Raw genomic sequence first — 14,686 nt, 5'->3', positions numbered from 1 at the left:
TCTCAATCTCTGATCACCTCCCAACTGCCTGTGAATTCAATCAGCACTCTGTTTTCCGAGCAACTGTCTGTGAACCCGTTTCCACTGTGTTGTCGTTGCCCCTACAGCTGAACCCATCACACATCTGTTGCCTGAACAACAGCCTGTGACCTCATCCCCATTCTATTAAACTAAACAACAGACTGAAAATTCCATCCCCAATCGGTTTTCCTATGAGTGACCATGAACCCATTCCCACTCGGTTCTCGTTTAAACGGTCTTTGAACCCGTCCAAACTCTGGAAAACAGCGTGCCCTCCCTCTGTACTCTTTCCTCCTGGCAACGGCCTGTAAACCCATTCCCACTCTGTTTATTGAGCATTTGTCTGTGACCTTATCCTCACTCTCATCTCCATATCACTACATATTACGCTCCATATTACTGCAACATTCTGAAGCAGCCACACCCACCACCTGTCCTTGTCACATTCTCCAGCATCTGCCGCCACTCCCTGTCCCTGTGACATTCTCCAGCACCAACACCCACTCGCGATTCCTGTAACAATCTTAACCACCTGCATCCGCTGCCTATCTTTGCAAACTTCTCATCCATCTACACCATTATCTATTTTGGCAACATTTTCGAGCACCGACACCACTCCATATGCCGGAAATATCAGCAGTACATAAAGCTGTAACATTGTCCACCACCTTCGCACATGCCTTAGACGTCTAAAGTTCTTCAGCACCTGCACCCACTCGTTATCCCTGTCATTTGTCCACAACCTATGCACGCTATCCCTGTATTACTCTCCAGAACCTACACCTTGTAAAAGTTCTCCAGCACCGTCACCCTCTCACTATCAATTCAACGTCCTCCAGCACCTGCACCCAACGTCTATCCCTGAAACATTCTACAGCCGTATCTCTGTAACATTCTCCAGTACTGACAACCACTATCTATCCTTGTAACATTCTGCAGCACCTGGTCCTGCCGTGGAAATTAAATCGCCTTGACTCAACTGTTAGCCAGAACAAAGAAAGGAGTTTTATTTAAGTTCTGCAGATTTTTCCGCAGTACATTCAGATAGATGCCTCAATGTAAGGGGTATCTGAGCATTGTTCAGATATTTGCCTTATACCGCTTCTATCACACTGTCAAGGGCATAGGCTGGGAAAACTCAAGTTGTTATTCTTACATCCCCGATCTTGGAGATAATAGTTCTCCAACTTTCCTGGATTTCGACTGTTGCTCGTTCGAGTTGAATGTTTGCGAAATTCAAATAGAGACAAGCTGGCTGCAACCCTCATCAAAGTATTGTTTACAGTGCTTGGCACAGCATTAAATTGTAGAAAATCTTTCTCTTTCAAATTTCCCAGTAAATGGATAATTTTCCATTGCATTTTCCCGATTTTGTCATTTTATGAAAACAAGGACAACTACAGCAACAAAACAAAAATACAGAGCCAGATAGCTATACATCAGAAAATGTTTCGGAACATTTCAGACACACCAGGCCTTTTCTCAGATGCAACCTACCTGTAACACAGATTTGTGGTGGTATTGTCATTTGCTCTGGAGTGCCCTCCACACATACCATGTTCACACGTGACACTCGTCAACGTGATGGTGGAGTGAAGTCCACGCAATCGGATTTTCCTGCAGTGAGGCCACTAATAGTTTTACTTTTTGGTATCCCACTGCACTCATAAGCAAGCGGCGTCAGCAATTACACAAGTACGTCCCTTTACCCAACACAATGAGTAAGACCAGTATAACAATTAGTAGCACGTGTAGGATCCAATGCCCACAATCTTCCCCGAAGGGAATTGAACCATCAGAAACAAGAGTAAGTTCTGGGGGAGGCCGTTTTACTTCATATGATTTATTATACACGTAATATTTTTGGACTCCTCAGCAATATTAAAACTGCATGAGGTACCTGATATATTGCAGACGCGCCTTCTCTCCCGGCCGTCAGTATGTCTAGCACAAATCGATTTTGTATCACTTCTTCCCTAAAGGCCATGAACTCAGTGTTAATGGGTGCTAGCCTTCCTCCATCTCATTTGCTAACAGCAATACACTATATGCGAGGCTATTACTCTTATTTATTGCCACTGTTGTCCCTGCTCCCAAAAGAATGGTCTATCCAATGTTCGCTCCTGGAGTAGTTCAGGGGTCTGTGAGTGTGTACCCATTCCAATGCCGTGGGAAGTCCCTACAGGTGGGACTGTTACCTGACATTAGAGCGAACACTGTTGTGCCAGTGGACAGTATCACGGGGTAGCAGCACCCCTTTAATCCTAGGGGAAGGTGGTGGTATCCTTTCTCTCCACAGGCCCATATGATACCCTCCATCGTGGTCTGATTATTGATAAAGGAAAAACTAATATCTACGATTGTACCATTTGCAAAAGTAGCAGAGCGAAAGTCATTGCTTCAGTACAGCATCGTAGTGCACTGGAAAATCCACAAGTCGAATCTCCCCAGATTGGTACAAATACATCTGCCTTCCACTTTATGGAATTCTGTGGTCGGGAGCGCGTCCGCCATTGGACAGCAGTTGGCCTTGAGTTCAAGCGGTGGCTCGAGATTTGCCCTAATTGCTCCCCCTATCAGGGTCAGGGTAGTCGCAGCCCAGGGATGCAGACAGCTCGCACTTCTCGTCAGACTCTCTGTGATTAATTCGGTGGTCCACCATTGGGCTTTGTGCAAACATGTCCAACAAGGGTAGCAAACATCTAATCTCCGATGTTGTATTGAGGCCAAAGCACATACACTGTTGCCTTCACATTTACCAGGGGCCTCTGCACTTCCCAACCTACTGGCATCGGATTTACGCCATTTTTCTCCTGCAGGGCCAATTCCACGACCGACCTCGGTTAGCTATCATGCCCCATCGACTCCCACCGCGTTTGTCATAACATTAATGCCCTCCACTCTGTTTGGGGTTAGAGCCATAATCTGTTTTGGTTGGTTGACATGCCCTGGTGCTACTATCCTCTGTTGGACCTTCTGCACATCATCTCGGGTGGTGGTGGGTGGGGGGGGGGGGGGGGGGGGGGCGGCAGCGACTGTACCACCACATTCATGTCGTAGATGTCGGAGAAGGGTTCATCTATTCCACCTGTATACTCCCTCATCCTTCTTCTGAGTTTTGGATATTATCACCCGTTCCCGGGCACCTCCTACCTTGATTATATACTATATATTTCCCGGGTCAGGTGTCCCTTTGGCCGTGGTGGCTATTACTAAATGTCAGTTACCAGCGCCGCAAAAATCCCTGCATAAATATTTATTATCCCATTTATAGTCGTCATGGTTTCTAAACTCCCAGCGGGCGCAAGTGAAGGCCACTTTCGTACCCTCACTTAAGATTACCGCCTGCGGCTGTATCCCAAATGTCCCTGCCCTTACCAATAGTCTTACCACGGCACTTACTAAAATTGCAAGCTGTGGCATTCGTATGAGGCTTCTAATCACTACTTGCACTTAATTGGTTCCAGTGCAGCCTGATGTCTCCTCAGGACCAACTACACATTTGCAATGGCTGGCGTGTATTCTCGTGGCTTACTTCTCGATGTTAACTGCTGTCTGTGTTGCAAGTTGCTCTGAAAATAATCCCAGCCACGTCGTCGCCTTGCAGTTTTTTCCTCCTGAAGTCTTTCACCATTATCCAGTCTACAGGTTCTAGATTGTGCAGGTTCCCTCCTGCTGGATGGGGTAGTGCTGCTTTCACTTGATTCTGTATTTGAGACAGTAGTGCACAGAGTTTTATACAGTAACACAACATCTCATCTTGACAGTGGCATGTTATCTGTCCTACCTTAGGTCTTGGGCCAATTCCTATAATGGGCAGCCTACGAAACAAAATCTTAAAGGGGCCAAGATTAGCTCTTCCTCTCCTCCCGGATCTCATATACATTAGAACAATGGGAAGTGCCTTTGTCCATGTCAACCCTCGTTCCTCACAACATTTTGTCAATTTATTTTTTAGGGTAGCATTTTCTCTTTCCACTGCCCCACCACTCGCGGGGTGGTACGCACAGTGTTGTCTCATGTTTATTTCCAAATAATCACTCATCTGCTGTAAGGCATGATTGACAAATGGCGTCCCATTGTCACTACTAAGCCTTTCAGGGATGCTCCACCTCGGAATTATCTCAGTTATCAAAGCTTTTGATATAGCTCTGGCATCCTGTTAAATCTTGGGGAACGTTTCTACTCATTTGGAAAACATATCAACTATTACCAACAATACCATTTCCCTTCGCTGGTCGTTAGTTCAATAAAATCCATCAGCAAATGCTCAGAGGGTTTTTTGATTATGGGTGTGAGCTCCCTGACTCATCTGCATTCTCCTCCCCAAATTATTAGTGGCAAAGATAACACAATATTCACAATATTTCTGGTAGTAATGAGTAAATACCTTAGTGTATCAGTGTGCCGAACGACTGTCATACATCCCCGCTTTTGACACATGGTCATTACTGTGTGTCAGCTTGGAATAGAATGGAAATAATGATCATGGTAGACAGGGTTTACCATTGGGGCTCCACCATACTCCTACCCTCACCCTGCATCCTGCTTTCGCCCACCCACGCTTTTCTTCCAGTTTAGCCTGTGACTGAAACTCCTGTACGTCTGCTGTTGGGGTACAAATTTTTGTCGTACATATGTAAATCCGCTCACTTGACGGCTGCCGGGCTGCCGTTCCTGCTGCTGAGTCTGCCTTTGCATTGCCTTGGGAAATGATATCATTATGTTTTGTGTGGACTTCACATTTACACACAGCTATTGTTTTAGGCAATATGACCGCCTGCGGGAGGTCCAAAATCAGGCCACGGTGTGCGATGGGCTTTTCAGTTGAGGGAAAGAAGCCCCTGTGTTTCCACAGGGTTCCAAAATCATGTACAACCCCGAATGCGTATCTGCTATCGGTGTAAATATTCACTGTCTTTCCATCAGCCAATTCACAGGCCTCAGTCAAGGCAATTAGCGCCGCTGCTTGCACTGACAGATGAGAAGGGAGAAATCCCACTTTGATTATCTCGTAGATAGACATTACACCATACGCAATACAATTCTGCCCCGTGTCGTTGCTACTGTATGCTGACTGGTCCACAAGAAAATCTCCATATCTGGATTCTGAAGTGGTGAATCCTGCAACCCTGGTCCAGGGCTGCACATTTCATTAGTTACAGCGACACAATAATGTGGGTCTCAGCCTCTTTCTGTGGTGGGAAGTATAGCGGGGTTAAGGACTTTATATCCTTTTATCGTAATGTTAGGCATCTCCAATAGTTCAGTATTATATCTGAGCCAACGTGCTGCTGACATGCGTGCGGTCCTTTGCTCGAAAAGCAGTCAGGATACTGCATATGAGACCAGAAGGGTTTAATCACCATAGCCGTCTATCCTTGGATGCTTCAACAGCCTTTTTAGCTGCGGCCACGGCTCGCAGACATTTAGGCAATGCTGACGCTATGGGGTCTGGTTTAGCGGAAAAATATGCTACTGGCCTCAATTTTGCCCCATGATCCTGCAACAGCAGAGATGTCATGCAGTCACGTTTCGCGTCTACTGTTTGTACAAAAAGCTTGTTTGGTTTCACAATTCACTTGTAGGTGTAGTTTGAAGCGCTTTTTAAAATTTAACAAAGGCACTCTCGGCCTCTGAGGTCCAATGCAACAGACTCTGGTTCTGCAAAACTTTGCCATGTGCTATGTCACTGACGGGTGTCTCTCGGTTTGCGTAATCTGGGATAAATATTCTACAGTAGGAGCACATGTCCAAAAAGGGTAGAAATTATTTCTTCATGTGAGACTTTACAATTTGCTGGATTGCTTGAAGTCTGTCTTGACCAATGGCCTTCTCTTGTTCAGACAGTAAGTGACCGAAGAACTTCACGTATTGTTTCACAAATTATAACTTTGCGAGACTGGCTTTGCGTCCTTCATTCGTTAGATGGCAGAACAACGCAAGAGTATCCTCCTGACATTGTTCCTTTGTTGGTGCCACTATGAAGCAATCATCTACATACTGCAGAAGCACTGACCCCTGGGTGAGAACAAGACTCTCCAGACTCCTGCGTCGAGCCGAGTTATATATGGTGGGGGAATCACATTAACCTTGACAAAGTCACGTGAAGGTATACGATTTCCCTTTGAATGAAAACGCGTACCAGAATTGACTGTCTGGATGCACTGGTGCGCGAAAGAAGGCATTTGCTAAATACACAACAGAGAACCATTGTGTCTCCGCTGGAATTTGAGCGCATATAGTAGTTATTGGGAACATTTGGGGCGCGTGTGACAACAGCATTATTGACTGTCTGCAGGTCTTGTACAAACCTCCATTCTTCTGGTTCACCAGGAATGCATGCCTTTTTGACCAGAATAAAATTGAGGTTCTCACAAGTGAGGTTTCACAGGGGATTATGACTGCAGCCTTTAGGGCGGATTCAAAGGCTGGAGTTATTCCTTCTGTGGCCTAGTGTTTTAACGGGTATTGTGCTCTGCAAGGATGATATTCTGACTTTGGGGTTATCTGTATGGGTTCACAGCCCGGTATAAGCCCCACATCAGGTTTGTCCTTTGCCAACAACTCAATCGGGACCATTTTTAATCTTGGCTCCGAGACTTGTATCTTAGGGAAACGCCTGGCTGTTCCCTTAGGCTTTGCAGGGCTAGCGGGGGTTCCCTGGTTGTCCTATCTGCCTGAGGTAGCCAATTTAGTTTCTTCTTATATGTCCGCATATCTGCATTGAACCAGACACCCACATCGCCCCTGAAAAAAAACCTTTCGTTCTTTGTGCCTTTAGCACCCATGGTCCCAAATCCTGCCACCTGTCACCAGATGCCTTCGCCAGTGACACGTGAGGAGCAGAGCCTTCCACATCAAAATTAGCGTCTGCTTGCTGTTACAGATACTTTAGATAAGTTCAGACTGACTGCGCATCTGTGATCACTCCAATAAACAACGCACAATAGCAACTGTTCTGGTTTAACCAATCTTATGAACCAATCCTTCTCAAATGGTTCATCAGGGCCGTCACAGTGTATGTGTGCTGTGCAGTGCAGCACATCTCCAGCAAGAAAATCGGTGATAATAGGATTAGCATGTTTGCTTGCTTCCAGGGTGAGTGAATCGCTCACTGAATTTATCACCCTCTGGCTTAATCGCCACGCATAGAAGTACATCAGGTGTCGCAGTTCACAATTTACAGCCTGTACTGGTAAATCTTCCCTTTGAATTACTTGCAAGCTCGTCAGAGTACTGAGCAAGTCCAACCCCAGTCTCCCTACGAAACCCCCACCCAGCAGGTTTAAAGTACAAAATTCTGATAACAAGAAGGAGAATTGGAATGTTTCGCCATGGCTAGTTTTTCACAAGAAGCGTGCGAAACATTTCTCCTGCATCATGACTCCTGATGCACCCATTGTGTTCTGGAACCTTTCACTCATCTTTATTTTCATCGACTGTCTAAACTGGCTTAATTTAAGGACTGAGTAAGTTGACCCTGTATCTTCCAAAAAGGTAACTGATGTACCTTCCACATATAACATAGAGATCGGCATCGACTTATACGCATCATCGTGATTTTGAACAGACTCCACTTTTCGCAAATGTCAGCACTCAACATAGAGGTTGGGCATGTCTCAGTGTCCATAAGATTATTAGAAGAGAGAAGCAGAAGCGAATCCTCGTTGTCAAGCATAAAGGAAAGTGGATTATCTTGTGGGCTGCCCATCTCCACCTCAGCCTTTCCCTGTCAGTCACCCCGCTGTTTAGCCTCCAGGGCCGATTGAAGCTGTCTGTGTGGGCACTGTCTCGCCCACTGGTCCATTGCTCTGCAAACAACGGACCCGCCAGATCTACAACTGCCTGCACCCTTACGTGACCTCTTCCTCTTCATCTTCTGCGACCTCCACCTCTGCCTCTCTCTCTTCCTGCAGCATCTCCCTCCAACGGCTGGGTGATAATTTGCATCACAGTAAACTGAGCTTTATGTGCTTGCGGTTCCATTTTTAGCTTCCGTTTATCCTTCTCTTCTGAAAGCAATTTTCCAGCATGTATCGCATGTTGTTCTTTAAATTCAGCTTTCCCGTGTCCCAGGTGGTACATGTGTCTTTTACCTGTTTTCGTTATTTCATCCTTCATTTCATTGATAAAGCTGTTATTCAGGTGTGCCTCATACGGCATGATTTCTGCCGCTGTTGTGTCGTCAGGTGGTCTCACTCCACACCGGGTGTTATGGACTTCAGTGAGCCGCTTTAGGTCCTGGGACCCTGTCTCACCTTCCCGTTATTTACACTTTGCTATTTTGGTGATGTCCATTCGCATGAGGAATGCCTCCCTTAAGGCGGTTGCCAGGGCTGCAACATAAAGCATTAAAGTCTCTGTTCGGCACCAGTTGTGTGTTGGCTACTCTGGCATGAATGTTTGCGGCTGGCCAGTTATAGTCGATTTTAGTGACATCGGCACCTAGTTTTCATCCCAGGAAACGTCTCAGCTCATGTGACATGGGACGGAACTCAGTATAGAACTTTTCACTTCTTTGGCGAACTTATTACCTCCAACCTCGCTTGAGTCAGGCAACTGCCCATAGGCACTTTCCAGATCCTTCATAGTCCATGGCTGATGCATCGACACTGGATACGCTTCTGGACCTTCAACGTCTAACATTGGAGTTTGCAGAATTGCCTGATTAGTTGATCATTCGCCAGTACCCTCCCTGTCTGACTCACCATCTGTCAGAGATTGATCGCGAAGAGGCCCTGGATCCCTTTCCTACTTGGAATGGTCACCCTTCTTTTGGGCTTGTTACTTCAATTGGTTGCAGGTATGGCGTGCGATCGGTGATTCAGCAGACCCTGAGGCAGCTTCATTATGTTGTTTTCTGTGCGCGTCTGAGTGTGCGCTGGTGTTTGTACATGTACTTGATCTATCACATAATTGAGATTTCCTTTCCCTATGTCAGCCTCAGCCTTACATGTTATCAGCACTCCAATTCACAGGTTCAATTTTCCCTTCATTCCTCCTTTTCTCTCTCCTCCAACCTCCACCTCATAATTTCCAGCTTCCTCTCTCTGGCAAAGTACACTCCTTGATTCACAATTCTAACTGCTTGACAGACACTGGACTGTCATTATTGAGCATGTATTGTATTTTTGGTTGTCCATTTGTTTGACTCTCCTTTTGTTTGATCTTGCTGGAGCTTAATTTTAGTGTAACTGGAAAAGTCTTCAACTGTCTCTCTCTCACGCGGTACCGTTATCATTTCCCTTTGCCTTACTTACTTACCTCCGGAGAACCCCTCTCGCATTGGACACGTCCGCCTCAATGCCTTGGTTTTCCTAAACCAAAAAACCAAGTATCCAGTACACCTTTGGTGAGTCCAACTCAGCCAGTGGTGGCTCCAAGTCTAAACCCATCCTTACATGTGCTGTCTCTGAAACACTTTAGAAGCGGCAATCCCCTTCCCTTGGGTTTTGCTCTAATACCACGCGAGAGTTCACTGAAGCATGTTCCTGCTGTATTTATTCTATTAGAATGAGTCGCTATGTAGGATTACTTAAGCCACGATTCTTACTCCAACTCTATTCGATTCGCTTGGGCGATCGACCGATTCCCAGCCGTCTCACGCATAAGGGCCAATTCAGCGCTCGATATGAAGCGAAACACCTTCAAGGCACTGCCACCTACGCCTCGTGGGAATCTTCAGAATCCCATCCAGACGCCTGGTCCCGGGACGAGTCCCCAAGTTTACTGTCGTGAAAATTAACTCGACTTGACTCAACTATAGACAAGAGCAAAGAAAGGAGCTATATTTCAATTCTGCAGATTTGACCCCTATCCATTCATCTCGATGCCTCAATGTAAGGGTTATCTGGGTATTCTTCAGATACTTGCCTCAAATATGTTTTTTATCACACACTAAATGGCAAAGACTAGGAAAACACTTGTTGTTATTCGATCATTCCCTGGTCTTGGACATAACAGTTCTGCTAGCACTTAGTTTGACTGTCGCAAGGTCGAGTTGTTTGTTTCTCAAACTGATATAGAGACAAACTGACTGTAAAACTCTTCAAAGTATTGTTTTTAAAGCTCAGCACAACATTAAATGTTAGAAAAACATTCTCTTTCAAATTGATTGCAAATGGATAATTTTCCATTACAGTCAGAGGATTCATGAGGACACAGCGGTAGATGTAATCTATATGGACTTCAGTCAGGCGTTGGAGAAGGTTTCGCATGGGAGGTTGATGAGCAAGGTTAGATCTGAAGGCATACTGGGAGAACTAGCCATTTGGATACAGAACAGGCTGAACGGTAGAAGGCAGAGGATGGTGGTGGAGGGTTGCATTTCAGACTGGAGTCCTGTGACCAGTGGAGTGCCAAAAGGATCGGTGCTGGGTCTTCTAATTTTCTGCATTTATATAAATGATTTGGCTGTAAGCCCAAGAGGCATAGTCAGTAAGTTTGCAGATGACACCAAAATTGGAGGGTTAGTGGGCAGCAAAGAAGGTTACCACAGATTCCAGCAGGATCTTGATCAGATGGGCTATAATGCGAGCATAATGCATACCCACGGGCAGATACTATTATCAAAGTTGGTGAACAGATTTCTGCGTTTGTAATTCCATACAGGCGATACCCGTTTAAAGTGATGTACGTTCGACTGAAGAACTACAGGTTAGGTAGCATCCAAGGAACAGCAGAAACGACGTTTCGGGCATAAGCCTTTCTTCAGGAATCATGCCCGAAACGTCGATTCTCCTGTTCCTTGGATGCTGCCTGACCTGCTGCGCTTTTCCAGCAACACATTTTTAACTTTGATCTCCAGCATCTGCTGTCCTCACTTTCTCCCCGACTGAAGAACAAGCCCGCCACAGTCCAAAGACAAATGTCCAGAGTTGTGGCTGGTTTGACACACTGTGCAGTGTATTTGGACGATGTCATGATCTTTAGCAATTCAAGGAATGATCACAAAAGACTGTTGGCAGAGCTCTTTGAACGACCACGAGAAGCAAAACTGATGCTAAACATAAATAAAACAGAATTCACGAAAGAGGTGACGTTCTTGGGATGTAAGATCGGTCATGGAAGGGCGATTCCCGCCGGAACGTAAAGGCGAAGGCTACAGAGGAATTTACATGATCAACTTCGAAGAAAGAGTTTCTTCAATTCTTCAGACTCAGCGGAGTCTGCCAGAAGTCGGTTTCAAACTATATTGGTTTAGTGGCACCGTTAACCAGTTTGCTGAATAAGAATACAACATTTCAGTGGACAAAACGATGGCAGGAGACATTCGACCATTTTAAGTCGATATTACCCACCAAACCAGTTTTACCTACACCAAACTTCTCAAAAGCGTTTAAAGTCGCCATCGATGGCAGTGACGTTTGTGTTTGAGCTGTACTTCAACAGGAATAATAAGCATGGGATTGAACTGCCAGTTGGTTACTTTTCAAAGAAAATCAACATCTACCAGAGGAAATGCTCCATAATCGAAAAAGGACTATTGAGTTTGGTACTGGCTTTACAAATTTCATGTATATGCCCGAACAATGGTTCAGAAACGGTTATGTACACCGACCACAATCCGCTAAAACATTTATATGTAAGAATATGATACTATTTCGTTGGCTTCTAACGGTAGAGAATTTCAATATATAAATCGTATATGTTACGTGTCTGTCGAATGTATTCACAGACAGGTTGTTGCAGATTAAACTTATGGCGTTGAGATGAGATTTGTCTTTATTGAATGTTTTATGTGCGTATATAGGAAAAGGTTCAGGCGATATTATACGAAATTTATCGGTATGCCAGGGTAAAGTATTTAAAAAATAAAATGAAAACATATGTTCATTATGATGGTTCAGTTTTCCTGAATAGACGAGGTGCTTTAAACATATTGTTGCATGGCTAAGACTGTTGAAAGCAGCAGAATAACCAGACACTGCAACAAGTGTTATCAAGAATACAACAACGTAATACTGGATCGAACAACTCAATTAGTTCATTGCCGAGAGACATAAACATTTCGAGTTGACCACTCAGTTTAAATATTATCCAGAATAAAATATTAATTTCAATTCAAATTTGAATTGTGTCTATTGAAAATTTTAAAAAGGAATGACACGATCAGATGCTCTGGGGTATGATACGGGTGACATTGAACAGATGAGAGGAGGACTGCCAAGTCCTGCATGTAACAATCTTCTTGAAAAAATATATCTCTGAAAAATACCTTTTCGATCGGTTACGTGTGACACAGAATTTCCTAACAAGGAAAAAGAAGACATAGGAAGATCTGAAGAAAAGAACCGACAGCTGCCTGGCTTTGAGAAAAGAAGAGCTGTTTTGTTAACTTTGATTGGGAGTTTTATCTGAATAGTATTATCGAAGGGAACATCACAATGGGTAATAGAAATACATTGTCAATCGTGGTTTGTTAATTTATTACTCTTTTACTTTAGAAATAAAGTTCTTAATTTTTACTTTGTGCAGTTCTTGGCCAATCAAACTTTTGCAGATTACTGTACGGCATAAATCGTTTCTGTGTTTTATCTGAAGCAGGAGGGTTTACCGTGTGTCGTAACGAGTCTAAACAAATGTGGCAAAGCAAGTGTACATCTGTTCAGTTCTTTGAGTGCACTGGAGATTTGCACCATTCGTGACCTGAATGAAGTGATTCTCTCCGCCGTGATCTGAATCCCAAAAAACAAAGTCGAAAGCAAACTCCGCCATCCACCGTAGTTGACAGGATTCGAACCTGCGTGGGAATACCCCAATGGATTTCAAGCCCATCGCCTTAACCACTCGGCCACAACTACATGCAAGCATGCACTTACTGTTGAATTTATCATTTCCAAGTCTTTGTCTCTGGTGAGCTCAGCAGTTATGAATCATTGTTTGGTTTAATTGAATTCAAAAGCCACAGCTTTCAAATCGATGAAATGTCGGGACAAAGTGGGTCTGGGTGTTCCACCCCGAGAGGTGGAATCGATATTCAGCTTAAAAGAAGGCGGAAATTGCAGGAAAATACTCAGCAGGTCGAGCAGGATCTGGGCTGGAAAAGGGCGATTCAACGTTTCAGAACTTCTTCAGAAGTTATTCGAACTCCGCTTTCTCCCAGTAGTACTGGCAAACCCCAGTCTTTACCCAGCATTTTCTATTTTTGTTTCAGATTCTGTAAATCCAAGTTCCTTTACATTAGCCATTAAAACAATACAGAAATTCCATTCTGGTTCCGGATTGGATTCCTGTTTGGGGAACATTCTCCTGACCACATTAAAAACACGGAGCTGTGCAGGAAAGAAAACAAATGAAGTATGAACCATGAGAGATCCGTTCCTGGGTGGTCCCAAACCACCAACTGTTCGGTTAATGGATGATCGTGTTGACCAATTACGCAACAAAGACGGGAGAGCTGACTCGTTGCACGATCCATGAAACAGGCTTTTCACGAACTCAAAATTCAGCCTGCCCTGCCCGAAGTGATTGTTATCCTCAATCAGTTTTAGTTTTCCAAAATAAATCCTGGGACATTCAGTGTAATGACATGGCAACAGTTCTGCACCCTCTGCAAACACATTCATGTCACAGGAACCAACTGTTCTACAACAGCAGTCTGGCTCTCTTCGAGCGTTTTTCGAAACTTGTGTGTTCCCGGGTTTTCTCGTGATTCTGTACCCGTGGTCTGTTAATAATGATGGGGGAGGGCGCATTGCGGATGGGCGGGTTGGTGTTCTGGAGGAAATGTTGCTACCGATTAGCGTCAGTTTCCAGAGGACTGGGACTGAAATTATTCGCTGGAAAACGACATTTGTGTAGAATATACAGAGCCTAATCTCAGGTGAACTGTTAATCATTTGACACACAGATGAGAAGGATTTTCTCTCTTTCAGAGGATAGCAAATCTGCAGAATTCTTCCCAATAGAGAGCTGTCAAGGCTGGGTATGACCAAGGCTGAGATAGCGAGCTAATTAGTTACTTGGGGAATACAGGGAAACGGGGATAAGGGGGAACTTTGCAGTTGAGATTTAACCAAGTCAGACATGATCTCATTAAAAGGTGGAGACGACCTGATGGTCTGAATAGCTTCCATCTGTTCCAATGTCTTGTCTGTCACTTGAGAACTGCGAAAGACCATTGTGAAGAAAGAAATAGCAGGACATTGAGAAAAGTTGATTGGAGACAAACTGAGTCAACATCATTAGTTGAAAGGAAAAACACACTTGACAACTTTGTCAGAGTTCTTTGATAATATTACATGCCGAGTTGATCAATTTTTGTTCGGCATTCCATAAGGGACCACATCAAAAGCCATTACACAAGGTAGGAGTTCACGGTGTTAAGTATAAAAAAAGGCCAGGCTTGTCCGTTGTTTACTTAATGGAAGACACAAAATCTGGATTATTGGGTATATTTTAAATTGCAAAGATGTAATTACTCAAGTGCTGGAAAGGTCAGTCATAGGACTTCAATGATTTATATCTGAATTCATGACTTGTACGAATTGGCTGAGTGAAATGTGGCCAGTTTTACTGTCGATACACAATAGGTGGGAGAGCATGTTGTGATGAGGACAGCGGAATCTGGAAATGGATAGACACAGGTTCAGTGGGTGGGCAAAATCCTTGAAGGTGCAATTTCATGTCGGCGTTTGAGGTCATGCATTTGGGAGGAAGA

General features: G+C 44.4%; 1 non-coding gene across 1 annotated transcript; it reads right to left on the bottom strand.

Moving 5' to 3' along the window:
- Window positions 1-12,745: 12,745 nt before the first annotated feature.
- Window positions 12,746-12,827, bottom strand: trnas-uga (transfer RNA serine (anticodon UGA)). Its single transcript has one exon. It is a non-coding gene; the product is annotated as a tRNA-Ser (tRNA).
- Between the last annotated feature and the right edge of the window lie 1,859 nt (window positions 12,828-14,686).

The sequence above is a fragment of the Chiloscyllium punctatum genome, chromosome 35, assembly GCF_047496795.1.
Source record: "Chiloscyllium punctatum isolate Juve2018m chromosome 35, sChiPun1.3, whole genome shotgun sequence".
Taxonomy (NCBI): domain Eukaryota; kingdom Metazoa; phylum Chordata; class Chondrichthyes; order Orectolobiformes; family Hemiscylliidae; genus Chiloscyllium; species Chiloscyllium punctatum.
The sequence above is the reverse complement of the archived record's forward strand: the minus strand, read 5'-3'. Positions and strand labels throughout refer to the sequence as shown.